The sequence below is a fragment of the Panthera leo genome, chromosome B4 (assembly GCF_018350215.1).
Source record: "Panthera leo isolate Ple1 chromosome B4, P.leo_Ple1_pat1.1, whole genome shotgun sequence".
Taxonomy (NCBI): domain Eukaryota; kingdom Metazoa; phylum Chordata; class Mammalia; order Carnivora; family Felidae; genus Panthera; species Panthera leo.
The window spans coordinates 8,753,031-8,777,747 of NC_056685.1; the positions used below are offsets into that span (position 1 = coordinate 8,753,031).

Consider the following 24,717-nt stretch of genomic DNA (forward strand, 5'->3'; position numbering starts at 1 on the left):
CAATTGGTACTCAAATGCTTGCTTAAAATGAAAAAAAAAAACACCTTGAATATATTTGAAATTGCATCTTCCTTCTAAGATATATTCTTGCTTTCTTTTTCTAACAGACATCCTTTCCCAGAAGACATATTTGGTTTCATTACTATGGTGGGATTTCCAGAGTGATAGTACATTTGATCTCAATTTTCCCTTCTGTAAATAACATGTAAAGATGTTCATCTATAAAAGTAGCTATTGTAATATGTTTGCTATTGGCTAGACTTAAAATTATCAGGCTTTTATATCCACATTTATCCTCTTAACATACCTAGAGGTTGGTCATCGGTTATAATTTCACCACTAAATGTATATTAACAACATTAATTGAATTAACTAAACTAACTGAAAATAAACTATTGAAAATACTATTATAATCTCAGAGAAAAAATACTTTTTGGATTAAAAAGGCATTGATTACAATAAACAAAGTCTACCTCCCATATGAAAGGGAGCACCAGTGTCTGTTTCTTTGTTTCAAATGTAGATTTCCATCCATAAGGCACTTCTTTTACATTACGATTATTCACAAATTCATATATTCTTTATTTAACAAATATCTGATGTGAACCTGTCACTTTTGTGTTGCTAAGTGTTGGGAATGCAATGGTTAACAAGATTCTGGTTTCATGGAACTGACAATCTATGACATGAGATAGATACGGATCCAGTAATCAGAGATGATATATAGTATGTGGGATATGTACCATGATAGAGGAGGATCTGATGCTTTGAGATTATAGAACAAAATAAACTAAGTTATACCAGATATTAAACAAGGTTTGGCCAAGAAAACTCAACCTGAGCTCTGAAATGTGAGTGACTGTCAAATAGCAAAAGGGAGATCTCAGGGAGAACATTCTAGATAGAGGTGGAGAAAGAGTAAAGAGCCTAGGAGAGAACACCGTGAATTTGAGAAAGTTTTGAAAGCAGTCCAGCACAGCTGGTCACAGAACCACGGGAATAAAGGATACATATCAGGGAGGAACATAGCCACAAAGTGCCCTGTAACCTCTATGAGGATTTTGTTCCATTCTTAGAGCAAAGAGAAGCCACTGAACAGCTGGAGTCAGATCTGGGCTTCAAAAGAAAAAGGAAAAACAAAACATAGTAAGAAAACTTTTTTTTTAATTTTTTTAACGTTTATTTATTTTTGAGACAGAGAGAGACAGAGCATGAACAGGGGAGGGTCAGAGAGAGGGAGACACAGAATCTGAAACAGGTTTCAGGCTCTGAGCTGTCAGCACAGAGCCCGATGCGGGGCTCGAACTCACGGACCATGAGATCATGACCTGAGCCGAAGCCGGCCGCTCAACCGACTGAGCCACCCAGGTGCCCCTAGAAAACTTTTGTTTTAATCTAGCAAGAAACGATGACAGCTTTAAATATGGTGGTGGCTGTGGAGGTGGAAAAAGGATGGATTCACAAGAGGGAAAAAGTAACACTGAGACGATCTGATGGACTGAACGAGGGATGTGATCAGGGAGTGGGGACGGTCAAGGGTGAATTGTATATCCATGCTTGCACAACTGAGTGAATGAGGATGCCATTCATTAAGGTAACCAACGAACGCTGAAAGAGGGTCTGGCTGTGAGGACAAATTGTGAGTTAGAAACATTAAGTTTGAAGGACTTTAAGCATGTGTATCAGTTAAAGTCCAATGAGAAGACAGAAACACACCCGCAGTTTCAACAGGGAGAATTAACAAAGAATGTTAAAGTAGATACAAATTAAGAAATGAAAGGGTAAAGAGAGACAATGAAGACATCCCAGAGCTGTAAACTGCAGAAACAGCTGCCATCCTTCCAGATGAGGAAATACAAGGAACACCAAGAAAAACGCAGGATTGCAGGGGAGGGTCTCAGAAAACCCAAAAGTCACCTCTGGGAGGGGGGCGGGGTACCTCAAATGGCCTGGAGCGTTTCTGAACTCAAAGACTGGGCTCCTGCAGGCCTGAGAAGTGGACACTGACACCTTTTCTGGCTTCTCTGAGTTGAAGCTCTTCTTCCAAGTATTAGGAAACATGCAAATGGTTTCAGTCGCTGGTGCAGGAAAGACGTTCTGTTGCTGGAGGGAAGAAGCATCCACACTGATAGGAACCTCAAACAAAACGTCAGTCCGTCCATCAGAAGCAAACGCTCACACAGAGAGAAAACAAGATTGAGACTCTTCCTTCCCCCAGCCTTCAGTCAGCCCCTACCCCCCTATTTGCAGAGGCTACGAGGAATCCAGCTGGCCAAGAAGAAATGTGGCTTCAGAACCCCAGACTTGTCACCAAGAAGAGCACAGCGGGTGAGTTTAGAGCTGAGTAAGAGGCAACAACATAATACTTGATGAAACAGCCAAGTGGCAATGACACTCAGGCCAGTGGAGAAACGATCCTGGAACCAGAGTCAATGAAGGCATATCTTAAATTATATATATATATAGAAATCATGATATCAAAGCGTGTCTTAAATTATATATATACTAAAATCATATATATTGAAATCATATATATTGAAATACTTATACAGATATGTACTAAAATATATACATGTGTATATACATATACATACATGTATAAACGTATAAGTATGTATATATATAAATTATGATGACTCAGCTAAGATGACCTGAGGAGGAAGGAAAGAATGAGCGGAGCTGTGTGTTGAGGAAATTGATGCCTGAAAAGCTGAATAAAATGGTCCAATGGACGCTGGGAAGAAGTGACTGTGTTAGTGGCGAGAAAATAAAGCAGGAGAATACTGCGTCAAATTTATAAAAACATGGAAAATACTATTTAAAGACGTAGGGAGTGTTCAAGTTGTTAAATTCTGCTGAAAAGTCAAGTTAAGTGATGAGGCAAAAACAGGCTTTAGATTTCTTATCTAGCAGCTGTCGAGAAACAACTGGCCGTAAGGTTGTGCATGAGTGCCTGGGTGTTTGTATTCGTGCGTGAGTGAGTGTGGGCACGTACGTTTGTACATGTTTATTTTTTCTTGCACTGCAGTAAAGTGCACTGTTTGGCTGAACATCTAGCTTTTTCTGGGGAGCAGTGTGCATGACTCAGAGCCCAAGGTGCCTTCGGAGCAGCCTACACTGGGTACTCCTTAGTATACCTTGGATTCCTGGAGCAAGAGGTATTTTTTCCTTGCTCTCAATTTGACCTCAGGCCATCTTGCCCGGACCTAGTGGTGAGAACGTCTACTCTGCCATGGTTCGGAAGGCTGGTGTGTGCCAGCGCAATGTGGGTGCCTGGTGCTCTGCCCAGACTAAGATTCCATGAGCCTTTGTCCAGGGCAACCGGGATGGCGTCCCGCCAAGCCCCCGCCGACCCTAAATCCGCTTGTACCCAGGCCCAGGGCAGAGTTGCGGCAGCCTGCTCCCTTAGCGAATGGAGGCCCTAGGCAGGTGAGGGTAACATGGTCTGGGGTTGGTGTGGACACAGAGGCAAGTCGTCTTTGGCACGCACTGTACTCACGTCTGCAGGAAGAGCAGAAAGTGGAGGATGGGTGCCAACGCACGGTGGAAGGCGGCCTAAGCGGAAAGGCCACGTGTTATCAGGCAGTCTCCCTCCCGTTCGGGTCTTCTTTGGACCGTACTTAAGATTGCAACTGTGCATTCTGGGTGCTGCTGGCCTTGGACGTTGACAGACACCGTACTGGGCCTCCAGGGGGTTCTGGAAGGGTACAGTTTTGCAGCGGGCCATGCACAGTCCACTCCCCAGTCTGGCCTCGGGCGGCGCCTCAGCGAGATGGCGTCCTCGCATATCCGCCCGGGGCCCTTGACGCCAGGCGCCCCGCGCTGGGACTCAGCGACTTTGACTGCAGGGTGGTTGAGGAGCCCATGAGCACCGCAGATTGCGTGGTAAGTGGCGTGAACCAAACTCCGCACACGAGAACCTGCCCCACCTGGGCACGGACGTGCTTCTCATCCCGGGAGTCACGGGGCCGCGTGCATCTCCTGAGATCTCGCGAGAATATGCTGCTTCTGGCCGCGTGGTCTCGGGGTCGCGTGGTCTCGGCGCTGCAGTCGTGAAGCTGCTTCCGCCTTTGTCGGAGGCCGCCGGGTGTTCAGCAAGTCCCAGCCCATCCTTCGCAACTTCGGAAAGAGCTCTTTTGGAGGTGATGTGAGCAGCGCTGACCGAAGGGAGTTAAGAGGTGAGTCCACGGAGGAAGCAAGACGAGACAAAACTTTTCGTAACTCCTATTGTTAATGGAAAGGGCCACGTGGTAGCTAATGGGGGTATGGAATGGAGAGGTTTCTTGGTTTGGGTTTCAAAATGTGACAAAGTTAAGTTTAGCCATTCAACGAAGTTCTCCAAATGAGCAGAAGGAAGAGAGAGTTAGTAATGGAACACAACTGAGAAGGTAGGTGGCTCTGGAAATGTGAAGTACCAAGGGAAGGAAGAATATTTAAAATATATATATACATATAATAAAAAACTTTATATATGCATATGTAGATTCTTGTTAAACAATTGCTTTTGTAAATCAGGTAAGAACATTCACACTGCGTTTTACTAATTACCTAATGACCTTTATCTGTGCTTTGCGGTTTTTCACGTTGATTAGAATTACTATCAGGAGTCATTGCGTTCAGCCTAACGACTTTAGTATTCCTTATAAGGGTTATCTGCTACCGACAGATTCTTTCAGTTTTTATTTGGGAATGTCTTTATTTTGTCTTTGTTTTTGGGAAATAGGATTCTTGCTCGACAGGTGTTTTCTTTGAGTGCTTTAAATAGTTAATGCAGCTGCCTTCTGGGTTCCATTGTGTGTTCATAGATGTCAGATGTTGAAATTAAATATTTTGGACCTCATTAAATGACTTCATATAAGCTTTCATGTTAAATTTTAAATTGATCTTGAAAATAAGAAAAAATTTTCTTTTGAAATTTTACACAAACTGGAAGGAAGGCTACAGATTGAGCCAAGGGGTCGTTATAAAATAAATGCAAAAGGGTAGTTGTAAAATACATATCACAGAGATGAAAAGTACAGCACAAGGAACATAGTCAATAAAATTGTAATAATGATGAAAATGGTAACTACACTCTTCCTGGTGAACACTCCATAATGTATAGAGTTGTCAAATTAATATGTTGTACACCTGAAACTAATATAACACAGTGTATCAATTTTACTTAATAGATGTGTAGTTACTGAAACTTCTTTCATCAGCCAGTAAGATTAGCTTTCTAGATAGACCCTTCTTTACAAGTCGTTTTTCCTTGAGAAAAATCTCTCACAAAACAATAGGAAGTACTGTATGAAATTTCTGAAAACACTTCAGCAATATGGACCCATAAGTGTATGTCAATACTTTGTTTCCTAAAGTTTGTTTCATAGAGGAGTAATCCTGTCAGAGGGTACCTTGAGAGAATTACTGGCAAAATAAATTTGTGAAATTCTACCTTCTCAATCTCCTTTGAAATTTTTCCATCTTAGAAGTTCTGCAAAGTATTACACTAATAATTCTGTTTAACTTTGTCTATCTTAAAAATTTTTGCAAACCTATGTGAGCAAAGAACCCTTTATTCGTAGAGTATATTAGTTACCCATGAGCTAGTGTTCTGTGGACCACACTTTGGAAACCGTGGCCTGAAAGAAGAGTCAGTTAACAAGCTATACGTTGGATAACCTACCACCCACATCAACTGAAAAGCAGTTCAGAATCCTCTCAATGCGCCTGCTTTCAGAAAAGTTTCTTACTAGGATATATGCAAAATTTTCTCTGGATCCTCAATTTCATTTTTACTCTAATAATTCAGTTATAATGACAGATGGAATGCAAATCTGCTCAAAAGTTAGTTCTTTTGTTGAGTCCAAGATACAATACTTCTTGTCATCTCCTCTTCCTTTACTTCCTCCTTTTTCGCCTTCATGATTCCTGAGTAAAACGATACATGAAGATAATGCTACTTTAAAACTATTGCCTTCTGTTCTATAGTTTACCTCATCCTGGATACTTCCCTTATTTCACAAGAAGTAACTATGCTTCCATATAAAAATCACCCTCCCTCCTCTGGGCACATGAAGACCATAGATTTTGCTTAAGCAAAGTCACAAGGTCACCATTCCCCTAAGCATCCTGAAGTCCCATTGGTCAGTGACAGTTCTTTGCCATCTTGTTTGGTCCACTTGTACAAAAGCTAATGGTAGTGGTTTGTTCTACCTATTTCATTGACTTGTCTTCTGAAATCACCACTTATCTCGTAACAGTAACACATAATAACAGAAAATTGATAGTTTCACCTTTGCCTCAAATTGTAATGTGTTGTAAAGATGCATGAAATTTGCAGTATTCCAAAAACAATGTTGCCTTCTTATTGGCAACTAATTGGCTGCTATGTTATAGTGTGATACCTGCTTGGCCCACACCTCTCCTGCTGGCAATGCAAGAGGTGTTCTACTTCCGTTCTCCCTTTCGGTGTGTTTCATTATTTAAGCCAAGAGAATGGTCACTCATTGGATGTTCTTGGCAACTCCAAGGCACAGATGCTGGGCTCTCACGTTTATCTTTTTTCCAACAGGAGCCATATGGAAAGAAGTGCCTAATTTCTTGGCTAGGAGCCAGTCAAGCTTTTTATGAAGCCTACTTGCTAGATTTTGTGGCAGCCACAAGTTTACTTTTGTGCTTAGTTGCATTGTTAAATAGCTGATGATTACTTCTGGTTATTTTTTGATGGTGGGCTTCTTACAGAGTGATTTTAATTCGATTTCATTCATACATAAAGAACAATGCTAGTTCTTTATCTTCATAGATAAAAAGAACATTCCCGATTCTTTATCTATTTTATACTCTTACCTTACCTTTAGCCTAGGATTTGTGTTGTATATTATACCACTAAATTTTTGCCATCCTTAAGTAATAAATATGAAATGGAAAACTAGAATTTAAAAATTTTAGGAATTTTTCTGTGTAAAATAAAACAATGGATATTTGTATTTATCTGAACTTCCATACTCCTTTGGTATAAATATCAGACATGGTCTTTGACATGAAATATCATCCAGGCCAATTAAAAACCATTCTGGGGGGCGCCTGGGTGGCTCAGTTGATTAAGCGTCTGACTTCCGCTCAGGTCATGATCTCGCGATCTGTGAGTTTGAGCCCCGCATTGGGTTCTGTGCTGACAGCTCAGAGCCTGGAGCATGTTTCAGATTTTGTGTCTCCCTCTCTCTCTGCCCCTCCCCCACTCATGCTCTGTCTCTCTCTGCCTCAAAAATAAACGTTAAAATTTTTTTTAAACCATTTTTGATAATAAATGTCCTATTGCCATAACTGATCCTGGTGTTAGAGTAAATGAACAGACAAAATCTTAAATGGTGACCCAGGTAAAAAAGCAACTAATTTCTTGGAGGTTTTACCATTTGGACTGTGAAAAGGGGGACCAGTGAGGCAAAGTGATAAAGATGGATTCACTGGGAGGAGGAAGGGGAGCAGAGGAGTTTCCGATGATATTGTTACGATATAGGCTGTCCAGGTTTGAAAGGGGCCTGTATGCCACCCTCAGGGATTTGGACTTAACGATGCTCTTGTAAGCAGCGCAAACCGCTGAGAGCTATGGCAAGAAGGTTCACATACACGTTTTAAAATTATGAGGGACAGATTGGTTTTGGGTGATGCAAGCAGGAGATGCTCCAGTTGAGAAATCATTTCAGTAGTTCGGGATGGAGCTAATAAGGGTTTCGGTTAAAACAGCAGTAGTGGAAGGGTGATAATTGGTAGGGTTTCCAAAAATATTCAGGAAAAAAAAACAAAACTACTGAGGACAGCATGCTAAATGCATTTCACAGAACATTTCCCTTCCTGACTCTATGACAGAGCAGTGTGACTAATAAACCTAACGTTAGACTCAGGAATAAAATAGTGCTTCAAGAGGCCTTGAATTACCTACAGGAGAGACCACAGAGATCTTTCTGTTGTCTAGGCAGCCTGTTCAGGAAAAGGGAAGCTGCCTGAGACAGCCGGAACTAGTGTGTTCAGAGCAAAGCCCCCTTGCCAGTCATCTGAAAGAAGGCTGTCTTCACCCTCTCTCCCTACTCTTTTCTCCTTCCCCTTTGCACCTGCTGAGACTGGGGAGTGAAAACAGGAGGAGGGGTTTCAATTTGGAAACCTTGCTTGTTGGGTTACCAGAAGTAATATTAAGCATTGCGGCTATAGCAGGGTCCCAGAAGTCCATCAGCTTTGCCTCCTAGATAATTCTTGAAGCAAACTGAAGATAAAAATGAAAGTGTAAATCATTCAAAAATTAACTAAAAATATAAACGATACTAGGATATATGGTTTAGAAGTAAAACTATGTTGTTTTTTTTTTTAATTTTTTTTAACGTTTATTTATTTTTGAGACAGAGAGAGACAGAGCATGAACGGGGGAGGGGCAGAGAGAGAGGGAGACACAGAATCGGAAGCAGGCTCCAGGCTCTGAGCCATCAGCCCAGAGCCCGACGCGGGGCTCGAACTCACTGACCGCGAGATCGTGACCTGAGCTGAAGTCGGACGCTTAACCGACTGAGCCACCCAGGCGCCCCTAGAAGTAAAACTATGTTAAGAGGAAATTCAGAGACATGTTATTTTATCATAAAGACTAACAATGGTTTCAATATATAACATGAAAGCAATGTTTATGTAAAGACAAGTTAGTTATATACTATTCAGATGAAATGAAGAAGACAAACTAGTAAAATAAGCAAAATTTAGCTCTTTGAAAAAATAGAAAAGTGCTTGACAAACCTGATAAAATAAAATCACACACCAGAATAAACAAGAAATGGAATATAAATTGATTATATAGTCACAGATACAGGAAGTGTTAATAGTATCAGCCCAATTGACCCAAGAAGAGTGAGAAAATCAGACTATATAGAAATTGGAAAGATTGAGACTAATCCCATAAAAATAAGATATAACACGCAGAGTTTTCCAGCTGATTTCTAATTTAACTTAACAAATATATCTGTGTTTTAAACTATTAAAAGACACACAAACAATAGTTTCCCAACTTGTTTTTAAACCCATCATGTACCTAAATTGTAGCCATGTTAAAGTTATACAAAAATGTGTCATTTTATTTACAAACAAGAACTTTCTAAGTAAAATTTGAACAAATCAAATTCAGTAAATATACTCATATGCCATGACCAGGTGGGGTATTCCAGAAGTTAAAGGTGTTTTCAACACTAATATTTTGCTGTGTTTGTTAATGTATTATAATTTATTAAATTATTAGCAATAAAAATTTAACAAAACATACAGTTTCAAAATATTAAAAAAAAATTTATTGCTGAGACAGAGACAGAGCATGAATGGGGGAGGGGCAGAGAGAGGGAGACACAGAATCAGAAGCGGGCTCCAGGCTCCGAGCTGTCAGCAGAGAGCCTGACACGGGGCTCGAGCTCACAGACTGTGAGATCATGACCTGAGCCGAAGTCGGACACTCAACTGACTGAGCCACCCAGGTCCCTCAAGATAGTTTTAAAGCTCAGCTACCATTCTTAATATGTTTTTCAAGTAAAATAAGAGACACCCACCTAAGTATGAGCATCTTTTTCCAAAAATATCTGAAATATATTGTTTCAAATACTCAACTGTGTCTGTTCAAGTCAGTAATGAGAAAGAAGCCTGTGTATGATTGTAGACATGGAAAAACTCAAAATACGTAATTAAAAACTAATAAGCAGTCACCTGTTCAAATTAATAAGAGACTTTGATAAAGCACCTACACAAACATCATAAATATGTAAAAGTCTATAGACTTTCTATAATAACAAACACTTTGAAATGGAAATGAGAGAAAAAAGAGCTCAATAACATCAAAACTAAAAACTCAAAAGTATAGGATTTAGTATGAAGATAATCACCAAACTTTATTGAAAAGTAAAAAAAAAAAACAAAAACTGAAAGAGCAGAAATAAATATCATCTTTCTGGATAGAGCTAGTGTTAAAAATGCCAGTCTTACACAGATTCACAATTTCAGTCAGAAATCTAAATTGTAACTTAACTGAAATGGCTTTAAAGTCCACAGGAGAAAATATTAGAATTTCACAGAATAATTTGGGAAAATGGTGGCAAAGGGACACTCTCCTTGACAGATAATGAAATGTATTGACTTCAATCAGGTTTTGTAGTTACAGCCACAAAAGCCAACTCTGGCAAATATAAGTAGGAAATTCATTATTGATGATCTCAGGTAGCAAATATGATCTCAGGTAGGAGAGAAGGTTTGGAGGCTCTGCCCCTTGGGTCATCTCCTAAGAATATATGTATAGAGGTTCTGTGGAAAAAAAAAAAAAGGCAAAAACAAACAAACAAAAAAACACACACACAAGAACAGACACAACTCAGCCAACATAGAATAGGGAGACAGAAATTTGTGTCAAGGGTCTATGGAGACATGGATTGGGATACCAAAAGGCTATGTAATAGGAATAAAAATGACCCACAATAGTCAAGCCATTGAGAGGTACTGAAGCCTTTGAATCATTTTAGTCTGTAAAGTGAATGAAGTTGATATAGGGTAGTCAATGTCCTCATTGCCTGCCAATATTGTAAATAGGTAGTTTTCATGAGGAAACATACCCTTCCATGACCCAAAATATTTCTGTAGTTACTCATATACTGTGTCTAATGCCAAATCAAAACTAATGTACGTGAAAAGACAATAAAATATGACTGAAAACTAAGAAAAACTAACACAGTAAAATTAAGCCACAGATTCAAGCATCACCTATGGATCACTTTTAAGATTTTAAAACTTCTAGTTATGCTTTTTAAACTACTGAAAACCAGACTAAAGGACATCTTAAAGCAGCCAGGGATATGAAATAACATTCCGTTCAAAGAGTAACATAAACAGGGTAACTAGCTTTTTTTAAATGAAAAAACGGACCTAAAAAGGTAACAAGAGTAACCCTGAAAGAAAATAACTGGTCACCAAGAATTCTATACCATGAAAACAAATCCAGGAAGAAATTAAGGTTAAAAAACATGTTTGGACAAACCAAAACTGAGATTTTTCTAGCAGGAAACCTGTTGTGGAAACTTACATATGAAATTAAAATGCAAAAACAATAGCACATAATTTGTTAGCATCTGGAACATATAAGTAACGTGTTCTAGTATTCTTGCATTACCTGCTAACAGAAAAACTCAATTACATCAGTTTTAGTAAGCAAAGGATAAGACATTTATTCTGTTAGCATAACCACCAAAATAATAGTAAAATATAGGGGCGCCTGGGTGGCTCAGTCGGTTAAGCATCCGACTTCGGCTCAGGTCATGATCTCACGGTCTGGTCGGTGAGTTCGAGCCCGGCATCAGGCTCTGTGCTGACAGCTCAGAGCCTGGAGCCTGTTTCAGATTCTGTGTCTCCCTCTCTCTCTGACCCTCCCCCGTTCATACTGTCTCTCCCTGTCTCAAAAATAAATAAATGTTAAAAAAAATTAAAAAAAAATAGTAAAATATAGAAATACCAACCTAATAGGGAAAAATTGAATATTGAAAAATATTCAGTTGATAAAGTAGAAGAAGAGAGAAAAGAGCATAGAACAAGTAGAACAAACAGAAATTAAATAGTGGGGAAATAGATTTAATCCTACATATAGCAGTAATATACTAACTGTAAATGAAAGACTGTTCCAATTAAAAGATAAAAATGGCCAGGCTGGATAAAAAATCAAAACCCATCATGTGTTTCTTGAAAGAAAAACCTCTAAAATAAACTAAGAAATAAAATTTTAAAAATATGGAAAAATTATATTCTGCAAGACATTGGTTTAACTGTTAATACCAGACACAGGAGATTCAAGGAAAAAATCATTACTTGAGCTAGAGGCACATTTCATAAGCATGAAAATTGCATTTTGCCAATATATGAAAATTTTAGCCTTTTATATGCCTAAAATATAGCATAAAATATAAAAAACAAAGATTAGTAACTAGGAGAAACAGATTAATTCATAACAGTGAGCAGTTTTGTTTTTTTTTTTAATATATGAAATTTACTGTCAAATTGGTTTCCATACAACACCCAGTGCTCATCCCAAAAGGTGCCCTCCTCAATACCCATCACCCACCCTGCCCTCCCTCCCACCCCGCATCAACCCTCAGTTTGTTCTCAGTTTTTAACAGTCTCTTATGCTTTGAGTGAGCGGTTTTAGCACAACTCCTCTCCATACAGACAAAATAAAACAGTAATGATATGAAGCTTGAAACAACACACTACTGGAAATACATAGACCATCCAACATCTGCAGAATATGCATTCCATTCAAATGTATATGAAGCCTTTTTAATTGATCACATGCCGCATCACAAAGCAAATCTCTACGCATTTCAAATGAAATAAAACATTTATAGTATGTTGCTAATCATGGTGTGATTAAGCTGGAATTTCACCACAAAAAGACCACTAAGAAAACTGTACGTTTGGAAATTCTAAAAAATTACACTCTTAAACTGTCCATGATTCAAGGAAAAAATGAAAACAAAATCCTAAAGTATTTATAAATAAATGATAATAAATACACTTGATATTTATAGCTCTTTAGTGCAACTAAAGTTTTGCTATGAGGAAAACGTATAGTCTTAAATATGTATATTGAGAAAAATAGAGTGCTGAAATTATTTACCCAAAAATCTATTTACGAAAGTAGAGATGGACAGCAAATTGAAATCAAATTGACAGGTAATAAAATAATAGAAAAATCAGAAATGAATAAAATGTAAATACTCAATAGAGAAGATTAGCAAAGAAAGACTTTCATAGAAAGTCTGATAAAATTGATAATTCTCTGAAAGACTAAGGTAAAATGTGACATGTTCCAGAGCCACCAGGGTGACTTGGTTAGGCATCTGACTGGCTCTGGTCAGGATCTCAAGGCTCCTGAGTTTAAGCCTGAGTCAGGCTCTGTGCTGACAGCTCAGAGCCTGGAGCCTGTTTCAGATTCTGGGTCTCCCTCTCTCTTTGCCCCTCCCCAACTCGTGCTCTCTCTCAAAAATAAACATTTTAAAAACTGCAATGTTTCCAAAAAAGGGGAAATAAAGAAGGCTGTCTACTAGATCACAGAGAAATTAAAATAATCATAAGTGGTTCTGATGAACAAATTATGCTAGTAAATTTGAAAGCTAAATAAAATAGTAAAATCCTAGAAAATACAAGTTAGGAAAACACAACAGAAGTAATAGAAAATCTGGACATGTTATAAATACTAAATTCAATTTCTAATAAAAAATCCTTCTGTAAAAGAAAGCTTCATTAGTAAAAATCTTAAGAAAAAAGTATTATGGCAACTTTACAAAGTTAAGAGAACATGCAATGGTAAATAAAAAATGTTATGGATTTAATGGAAAAAGAAAATTATAGATGAATCACAATATTAAATTTGACTTAAGATTGTAAACGTAGCATTACTAAGTTAAAACAAGAAATAATTAGCAAACAGATTCGTCCAAAAATGTAATTTCATCCAAAATCCTAAACTCAATTAACATAATTCCCTAGATTCACAAATTACAGAGGAAAAGTAATATCATCTCAGCTGGTGAAAAAGCATTTGATAAATTTCAGTATCAATTCTCGATTTAACAAAAAATAACAAACTACAATTAGGAATGAGTTTTCTTTTTGCTAAGTTTCTTTATTTTGAGAGAGAGCAAGAGCGTGAGTGGGGAATGGACAGAGAGAGAGAGAGAGAATCCTAAGCAGGCTCTGCTCTGTCAGCACAGATCCCAACCAGGGGCTTAAACCCATCAACTGTGAGATCATGACCTGAGCCCAAACTGAGTCAGAGGCTTAGTGGACTGAGCCACCCAGGTACCCCAGGAATGACTTTTCTTAATCAGGTAAAGAGTATATAGAAAACACTTACGGGTAGCAACCTCTTGGAGGTATTGTTTAATTGCTACTTTTCAACATTTATTGACCTTGAAGTAACTGTAATAAGACAAAAAAAGTTATAGAGATTTTAAAGTATATTAAAATATATTTGCAAGCAGATGTGATTGTATCATAAAAGTAATAGATCCCTTATTAAAAAAAACTTAGTTTAGCAGATAATATAAAAAAAATCACTTTTATGAGCGTTGAGGAGGGCGCCTGTTGGGATGAGCTTTGGGTGTTGTATGGAAACCAATTTGACAATAAATTATATTTAAAAAATCACTTTTATATTTCAGAAATAAATAGAATGTGAAAAAATATATAATTTATAATTAGAGCCCAAAAATGTAAGAGAAAATACAATAAAATATATAGAAGACTTTGATATAGAAACTTAAGTAACATTATTGAAGAAAATCAAAGAAGGGAATAGACCATATTTGTATCTTGGGAAGCTCAATAATACAAAATATGTCAATTGTTCCCAAATCAGTTTGTATATATTGAATATGATTTCAGTCAGAACGCCAGTGTATGTGTTCATGTATGTGTTTAAACTTATGAAGTATTCTAAAAAATAGAAAAGACCAAAAGTGCTTAAGACACTCTTGAAGATGAAAAAATATAGGAGGAAATGCATAAACACCTATGTACATTTGTTTGAAACTAATTAAGACAATATGGTATGAAAATCTATATTTTATGTGTACATGTATATATGTCTGTGTATATAGACATATACAAAAAGTTGAAACCTATAATGCATTTCTTGAAAGAAGAATCTATCTTTATACCTACATACACAGATATATATATAGACAGACATATATGGTGGCATTGAAGACATTACATATGCTTACCAGATTTTTCTTTGGACACTCGAAAAAATCATTACAAAACTGTATCTAAACAACTTAGTGTTAGGACAGAAATAGAACAATTAATTAACCCAGTGGAACAGATGGACTCATAGAACAACATGTGATTGTGTGTTCAGTGTGTATTTGTGTGATAATTTAGCATGTGATACAGGTAGCATTTTCAAATCAATAATGATAGGACAGATCATTGAATTAAGTGGTGTTAGCATACATGACTATAGCTTTAGAAAAATAAGATGGACTTACATTATTATTTCAAAATACTAAAAAATATTCTAGATACTATATATATCTAAGACTAAAGATGAATTTAAGTACTTTTAAAAATCTCAAAAACTATTAAAATTGTACAGACAAAATCATATTTACAAATTTGGGGTAGGAAAACTCATATGACACAAAATTTAAAATCACAAAGGAACATTTTGCTATGACCAGACAATTCACAGGAAATTTTAAAAAATAGCATAAATAGACAACAAAAATAATAATGAAAATAATAGCATATGCTGAGACAGGAAATAAAATAAAATAATAGTAGCATAAACAGACAAGAAACAATAACACCAATAAAAATAAACAGTAGCATATTCTCAAATAATCAAGGAAGTACAATCAAAACCGTGAGATGAAACTTACCCTATCCTACTTTAAAATTTCAAATGATCAATAATATCAAGTATAGATGAGAATGTACCTAAATTAGTTATTTCCTGTATTAGTATATATTTAGGGCTATCTATTAAATTTATGTGCTGCTACTTTTTTGCTAATTCTATAATCAAACAATTCCACTTTGAGGTATTTACATTAGAAAAATAGTATGTTAGCACACAGGCAAAAGAAGGAAATTCATTGTAAGTTGTTTGTAATAGTGAAAACAAAGCAGTCTAAATGGATATCACTAATAAACTATGGAACACTGAAACTATAGATTTTTAGGTAGCTATAAGATTTCTGATTCCTTCAGCACTTAGTATCCATCAAGTAGGTCTTACCTTTGCATGCCTCCTGAGACAGACCAATGCCCCAGGGTAAAATCCACAGCTCTTGGTTATACTCTAAGGTGAATGAAGCATGCCAGAGAAGGGCCTTAGAGGGATTCTTGGCCCCAGACAGCCCGAGGATTCTGTCCCATTGCCTCAAACCATTAGCAACAGGTACTGAGACCATCTTATGCTGTTCCTGGCCTGCCATACTCTGAGAAATGCAACCTCCCAGCTCACCTTTTTGAATGCTTATCATCTCTGAATTCCTGCCTGGAAATCTGTCACCATGTTGTTGGACCATGAATACTATTTAGTAATTAAAAAAAAAAAAAAAAAATTCAGGCTCTTTAGGTTGTCTGTAACAAGAGAATCAGTTATTCTTACCTAGTAATGCCTTGCCAAGAAACTGGAAATGCCTTCAATCTTTATGGTTTCTGTATATGACTTCTGTATTCGTGTCTTTTTTTTTTTTCATCCCTAAAACTGTTGACTGGGTGTTTTTCTTTTTTCCTTATCACAGAGATAAGTCACAAAGACTTGTCTATTTTATTAGTCTTTATGAAATATCATTTGTTTACTCTCTTGATCAATGCTGTTGTGTGCTTAGTTTTACATTCTTTCATTTCTGTTCTTATTTTTCCCTCATTCCACTTTGTATTTCTATTGAAATACTAACTTTATAACTCATTTTCAACCTTCATTCCTTACCGTGTAGACGTTTAGAAGCCTAAATGTTCTTTGAAATTCCTGTTTTGACTTTTTCATAAATTTAATCTTTACTATTTTTATTATAATTAAAGTTGAAAGTGTTTTAAAACTTACGATTATTTTACTAATAAGTTATGTATTTATATGGTCTGAAATTTTTAACTGTATGTTTCTTTAAAAAAATTTTTTTTTTTTTTAACGTTTATTTATTTTTGAGACAGAGAGAGACAGAGCATGAACGGGGGAGGGTCACAGAGAGAGGGAGACACAGAATCTCAAACAGGCTCCAGGCTCTGAGCTGTCAGCACAGAGCCCGACGCGGGGCTCGATCCCACCGACCGCGAGATCGTGACCTGAGCCGAAGTCGGACGCTTAACTGACCAAGCCACCCAGGTGCCCCTAACTGTATGTTTCTTAAGTGTTAACTTTTTGTTATTGATTTTAAACTTAATTGCACTGTGGTCCTCGTATGTGCCTATTCTTTTGAGATTTATTGACTTACTCTGTGTCATGTAAATGGTCATTTGAAAAATACCCATCTTGGGGCGCCTGGGTGGCTCAGGCGGTTAAGTGTCCAACTTCAGCTCAGGTCATGGTCTTGCGGTTTATGAGTTCGAGCCCCGCATCGGGCTCTGTGCTGACAGCTCAGAGTCTGGAGCCTGCTTCAGATTCTTTGTCTCTCTCTCTCTCTGTCTGCCCCCTCCCACCACACTTTGTCTCTCTCTCAAAAACAAACATAAAAAAAAATCCATCTTTGCTTGGGAAAATATGTATAATTGGATACAGGGTTATAAATAGATACATGAGGTCAATCGTGCTGATAATAAATCTGATAATAATAAATCAAATAAATCTTTTATAGCATCCTTGATTCTCTCCTTAACCTACCAGTAAGTTTTCAGAGATAGTGAAATCTCTCATTATGATGATGGTTTTGCCCATTTTTTCCTATAGTTATATCAGTTTTTGCTATATCTATTTTTAGAATATTTTAGGCTTATGAAATTTAATTAAAATGCTTGGCATGAGCTTTTGCCCTAAATAATGGATTTTATATTATATTTGTTTCATAGTAAGGTAGCTATACCCACTTACTTTAGGTTGATATTGTTCTATGTGTTTGTCCTTTTACATTTAATATTTATGTTTCCTTCTATTTTAGTTTTATGTCTTACAAACAACATATTGTTGTGTTTTGTTCTTAAATGTCACTGTTTTTATTTTGTTTATTTTTCTTCCCCATGCTGTTGTTTTGTTTGCTCTTTGGCCCTTGAAGAGTGCTCTTGCTTTCTACCAGCTCCACAGTATAGAGACACATATGTTTTATCTAGGTTCTTCTTGCATGTTGCAGCCAGCGTCTTCCACCTGCTCTTGAAAAAAAAAATGTTTTTTTCCTTATCACATGTGCCTCCCTGTGAGGGATGCTTTCTATTCACCACCTCTCCTCCCCTTGGACTGAGATTATGTAGGGTTGGCTTCTTGACCACTGATGTCTGTTCTCACATATTAGAAGCACATAATTGCATTGCCTACCTTCACCATGCAAAGCCCTGGGTTACACCTGTAGAGTAAGATGATATTTAGATATGATTCTTGACCTTAGACATCTGTCTGAAATTTTCTTGTGCTATCTATGTAACATGCTGCTGCCTCTAATTAGCATGTATGCTTTGACATTAGTAAGCTTTTAATTATTAAGATTGTTCTTTGTTAGGTAACTTGTTTATGCTACTGTATGAATATATTGTAATGTATTATATCATAGTTCATAAGAATTTAATCTTACATATACTGTATATTATACACAATATTTAAACTATGAAATTCTCTATAATTTTGTTTAAAATATGTACATTTTACCCATCTGTATATATTTATCCATGTACATGTGTATATATGTGGGTATATACATACACATACATATATAGGTAGATAGATATACTTTATGTATATATATATGTAATTTCCAACCATCTTCTAGACTTTGGAAAAAGGATCCAAAGACATTAACTTACAGAGAGATGCTAACACAATATTCATTACTAACCATATTTTAGACTTTGAAGAGAAACCATCTCATCAGAAAAGATGTCCATTGTTGTTTGAATCAAGCTGAGCTAGAATTTCCAGAAAGGGAACAGTGAAGGAAATTACTTCAAGTGTTTATGTACAAGCAGGGCTTCAGATCAGGAAGAAATCATTTATGCACAAAGAAATACAAAGCTTTCATTTTGCCTCTTTTCCTGGTGTATTGGAAAGGTCCAGTTCAGATTCAAGTTACTAATGAAAATTTACACCTTTCCTCACCTGATAGGTTTACTGATTCCCTTACTAATCCACATAAAATTAGTATATTGAGCCCTCTTAAGTGTTAATTCTTTTAAACATAGTCTCCAATTAACACCATCTCTGCAGGTTAGGAAGCATCATGTAGCATCTATCCATCTGCACCATTCAAACATCTTAGAAATAGTGTGTTTCTCAGGTACCACCTTTCATCCATTTATAGGTCTTTGTGTCGCAGACTAGGGGTCTGGAGTTCCCTCTTGTCCAGAAAGAGAGCGGACACAGAATTGAATACAAGAGAGGCTAATGTCCAAAAGGAGTCAAGAGCCACAGAGAGTAATACAGTTTTGTCTCTGTATTTATTGAACTCACAAGATACTACCCTCACAGTGAACATAAAGAGAACAATATCTTACACATGTGAACATGGAGAATACAATCAGATAAACGTGTGTGTAAGAAGCAAAGGGTCTGGGGGGCAAGTGGAGCTTGTGATCTAAACACAATAGTATACTGGCATCAGATGGAAAGTAATTTCCTGCAGGTGATATAACAAGTTACTCATGATCCCATTATAGTATCTCACTAGTTCACCTTGGGTGCTTTCACCCCATGGTGGTGGCTTTCCCTCCTAAGCTTTTTTCTAGTGCATTTATGTAGGTAGAACCTATTTCCCCACATCTTGAATGACATTCAGTCATGTTGGGACCCTGTCACAACCTGTTCCCGGAAGGCATAAGGAGTAGGGACTAGCCTCTGTAGAACTCTTTTGAGTCTAATGATAAGACTCCTATCATAATAGTCGAGGCTATAAATCCTGCTCTGAGGCTATATGTGCCTTTTTTCTTTCTTTTGGCAAAAATGAGTATAAGTTCAAATCAGTTGGTCGTACGCTCTATTCATTTTCTGAAGAGGTGGGAAATAGGAGAAAGTCCAGTTTATCTAACAAGTTGGAAAAAGGTCCTGTATTTCCACCTTCACAGTGACTTTGATCTTTTGGCTGTATATAAAACAAATCAACATAGGGAAACAAATTACAATTTTAAAAAAAGTAAAAATATTAATTCTTCCACAGATACCCACCTGTGCTAGGTTCTTATTCCCATAGCATCTGGTCAGGACATGAAACATAGCTACTACATTTCTTTGACATCAGATAACCCAAGATGGGTACAAAGGGTCCAACTCCATCAGAATTAGTGGTTTAGCAATTTTATATGTTAATCCTTTAAACTCTCCTATGATTTCAACACAAAAGACAACAGTAATGCAAATCATACAAACAGTAAGGCATATCAAAAGAGTTTATTCTTATTGTTTTAAAGGGAATCATGTCTAACCAATACAAACTTAAAAATATGGAAAATTAGAAGTACAATCAATAATTTATGCCCAAAAATAATGTGTGTTAACACTGTGTTTATAGAATTCCTACTTTACCCGGTTTACCTTGTACCTATATTTTTTCCCCTGGGCCTCAAAATCCTTTTGTTAATAGTAAGGTCAGATAGAGCAGTATTTTTATATTTCCAAATTTCACAGAATTAAGTTCTTAGTTTCAATTCACCTCTTATTTTGGTAGAGTGCATCTTCAAACTTTTTTTTTTTTTTTTTTTTTTTCCCCCAATGCCGATCCTCAAACACTTTATCTTAGTGTAGACTCTGGAGCCAAAATGCCTAGATTGAATTCTGGTTCCTATGCATTATCAGTATGGGTTTAGTTACTTAACTTTTCCTGAAATTGGACACATCTATTGATGTGATAAAAATAGTACGTATTTCACAGGTTTGTTGCAAAAATTATATGAGTCCATAAGTATAAACTCTTTGAAACAGGGACTAATATATAGTGAGTTCTATTTAAGTGTTACTGTTTTTTGTTTTATGATTTAAACTCTCATTTTGTTATTTTCAGTTACTTTTAAACACAAGTGACACCTTAGCACACTATAACATTTTTAGATCACTATGTTCCTTACTTTGAAACTGAGCCTGCCCTATCTTCATACTCCATATTTTGGAGACTTTGGAGGCAGTTTAATTTATATTTTTACACTTTTGAGGAAGAATGAAACAATCTGTTTTTAACATTTAATCATGTGTTTGTGTGTATTTTAACACCTAAATGTGTACAATTCTTTATTCCTAGAATTCATTTTTTCTAGTATGAACAGATGTATGTATCTTTTCCCCATTGGTTTTGCCAAACTCCATCAAAGGTTTTATTTGTATATTAATTGTTTTCAGCATAATAAAAGTTTCTTTTAATTTTTTTTTTATTATTGATTTTGTGTCAACTGATTTTGAATATCTTTCATTCCAAATGTTCCTTGGAAACCTTTATAATTCACAGACTGAATATTTACTCTTCCAGTTTTCTCTCATAGTATTTTATCTCTATTCTTTTTTATCCCCCACCCCATCACTCTTGTTGATATTCTTGTTACTCTTCCCATATGACAACTTTGCTTGTCCACAGTATCAGTTCAATTCTCACATGCACCCAAGGTCTTTTTGGGTCCTTCCATCACATGTCAAAAGGTCCCATAATCACATTTTTATCTCCTATATGACAAGTATGGGAGATGCCCCCTGAGAAGCAGCATCTGGGGCAAACCCGGAGAGAATCTAAGAAACTCCCTCTACTGCCAGTGGGTTCTCACTGTTTAGGTCTAGAGGAACCAAGAGACAGCATGGCCCCAAATCCCTCCTCCTCTTCTCAGATAGGAAGTGGCATTGGGTTTTGGTTTTTGTTTTCTTTTCTCTCCTCCTCTGAATTTTAAATGCATCAGGAGATACTTCTGATTACTTCAAGATCCTAAACTTTGCTGAGAAGCAGTGGTCCACTCCTTGGTGGATGAGGTGGGCGCCTTAAATGAAGATTAAGGTATTGTCTTCATGGGATATTAGGGAGTAATTGTGGGTTAATAGACAGCCAGAAGCCTTCAACTCTGGGAAGTATTTGTTCAGGAACCAATAGGTGTCTTCTCGCTCTGCTTTTGCTAGTGGCTTATTTTCATTTTGAAAATCCCTCTACTCACGGTGGTTCTGTGAACCCAAGGAAATCATGTCACTCGTACTTGATGAGTGAGAGCAGCACAGCCGCCAGGCCACAGTGATTGCTTCAGAGATGGGCATGTTATCGCTTCAGAGATAATAAATCATGAAAATTTTGTTAAACCCTCTGAAATAGTGCAAGGAACCATCCCTATATGGGCTTGAAGCTGAGTTTACTGCCACTCTAGCTGATACATCGAGTTTGAAACCAGCATAGAAGGAAGAAACCAAGTTCTGAGTGCCTGTGTGAACCATGAATCCAACTGTACTTGAATCTACCCCACCCCAAGTCTACCCAGTATGTGAAACAGCCCATCACCTGTTTGTTCAGCAAGTCTTTGCTGGATTGACTGTGTTTTATTTGAAGAATCTGAATTAGCATAGTCAGTTTAGACTATAGCAAGATAAATGTAAACAAATAAAATAAGAAAAAATACAGATTTTCCAGATTAAGAATTACGGAGAAAAATATCCCTTTATTTGTGTGTAGAAGTCACCTGGTTTTAGGTGACTTAGTGAAGTGGGCTTGGGGAAAAGTCGACTTACTACAAGAACCAGGAGACCTTCCAGGAAAGGTCCTGTGGATGTAAGGAAGATCTGGCCAAAATGTCCATTATTCCATTAAGATTGATTGAGTGATAAAGCTGTTTCTTATCCTTCACCAGTTTTCCATGTGGGTCTCTTCTAAAAAAACACATGCCTTCTTGATGAGGACAGTAGATTTTTAAGAGTATAATACATGGGATATGCATGCTCACCCTTTTTGATATTTATTTCTTTCCCTGTCCCTTAGAAACTTACATAAATCAGGGTTGTGTTAAGTTTCTAAAATCAGACTGTTGTTTTCAGTTTCACTACAGTAGGATTATTAACAATATAGCTGGAACTTACAATATGTGTTGTTGTCTTTTTCTTTGGTTTAAAAATTAACAGGAAAAAAAAATACACAGGTGAACCAAAGGGGAGAAAAAAGTGTACTCATTAGCTTTGGCTGCCATAACAAAATAGCATAGATTGGGTGGCTTAAACAACAAGAACATATTTCTCATGGTTCTAGAGGTTGGAAATCCAAGATCAAGGTGTGCTGACCTATTTGGTTTCTGGTGAGAGCTCTCTTCCTGGCTTGCAGATGTCTGCCTTCTAACTGTGTTCTCATATGGTGAAGAACAGGAGACAGAGCAAGTTCCCTGATGTGTCTTCCTCTAAGGGCACTGATCCCATCATAAGGGCCCCACCCTCATGGCTTCATCTAACTGTAATTACCTCCCAAAGGCCCCGTCTCCAGAACTTCAATGTGGAAATCGGGGGTAACACAAACATTTGGTCCATAACGGTGTTTAAATGTCTGATAGAGGAATTCATGCTTACTTAAATGTTGAGTAGAGGTACAGATTCGTAGCTATTTTTGCTTAACCTACCCTACTTTTGCCTCTTGTCCACCGTGAGATAATTCTCCAGATCACTAGATATTTGAGTGATTCTGATGCTTAATTGGACAAAGGCATTGTCTTTGGAATCTGTGCCTGGGCCGTTAGGTTCCCAGTCCCATTCTTTCAAACTCTCTTTAGCTGCTTTGCTACCTGCCAACCCCATTGTTCCAGAAAGTGTATGTGGCTGGCAACCTGTTTGTCTAAGTATCTTCAGCTACAGAGGGCATAGATGAGGACACTGGTGACATCATTTTTCTCCAAAATTTCTAAATATTTTTCCCATGATTGGCTCCCATAACTATTAATAACTTCAAAAAACCCCATAAATTTAAGGGATATGATACCCCTATGTTTCATTTAGATATTTCTTACATTTTGATTTATGAAGAACTGTTTGAAGTCCAGGATGAGAGAGAGAGTTTCAGGGTTTTATCAACTTTTAAAATATGCTCTTTTTCTCTCTCAAAAGAATTGCAAATGTTTTATAATCTACATGTATTAGCTCACCTCATCCACTTGAACAACCAACCTGAATGTGCTGCTTCTCAGAGCTAGTTAAGAACACATCAAAGTCCTAGAGGTCAACAATGACACAAGGGGGGGGGGGGGGGAAGGACAGTTCTCATGATAGTGTTTTCTATCTTATACTTTCTCCTTAACTCCGTTTAATTTCAAGTAATTTATCATTTTCCAACATGTATACATAATCTAATTTTCAATAAAATACATTGAGATGAAAAAGAAAATGTAATGTTTCCTTTCATAGCTGCAGTTACTTTAGGTCAGTAAAAGACCTAAAGGTAACAAATTTACTTTTGTGTAAATGCTTCACTAAAAATTTTAATTTCTGCTTCAACAAGCATTGAAAGAGTACCTGTTCCTTTTAGGTCTTTTGACACTTAACATGTGTGAAATAACATGAAATATATTTTCCTTCTTGTTTTTAAAATGTGTGGTTTTCAGAAAGTATATTTCATAGTCAACAGATGGACTAAATTTTTCTGATTAAGCCTGATAGAATTTTCCAAGCTCTCGTCATGACTGTTGAATCAAGAGTGCTGGAAAGACCCTGAGAAATTCAGATTTTAAAAAAGGATGCTTCTGCTTAATGCACTCTTACCTTCATTAAAAAATTGAATTTTATAAAATTATTTTAATCCCATAAATTTGATTGGATGTTCATGTAACAAGTTTGAAAAAGGTACGTGATACATTTTGAAAGAAAAGAATGTATAATACGGCACGTATTCAGGCAGATGTATTAACTCACTACATTTATATAAAGGCATACTCTTAAATGCATCATGGAAATTTATCCTCACGTCAATCCTCAAGTTGTGGAAACATTTTAAATTAGGCATAAAGTAAACACCACTCTAAAATACAGAAATAAATATCATATGGAATTACGTTCTATGTTAAGATGTTCCCCAAATATCTCATTTGAAACTGTATGTCTGA

The 24,717-nt window shown here is 36.8% G+C and overlaps 1 long non-coding RNA gene across 1 annotated transcript in view; it reads left to right on the top strand.

Annotated features, from left to right (window-relative positions):
- The first annotated feature begins 4,110 nt into the window (after positions 1-4,110).
- Positions 4,111-24,717, top strand: part of LOC122225494 — a 309,817-nt gene continuing 289,210 nt past the window's right edge. The window contains exon 1 of the long non-coding RNA XR_006205208.1: positions 4,111-4,178. This is a non-coding gene — a long non-coding RNA (uncharacterized LOC122225494). The remainder of the gene's footprint in view (positions 4,179-24,717) is intronic.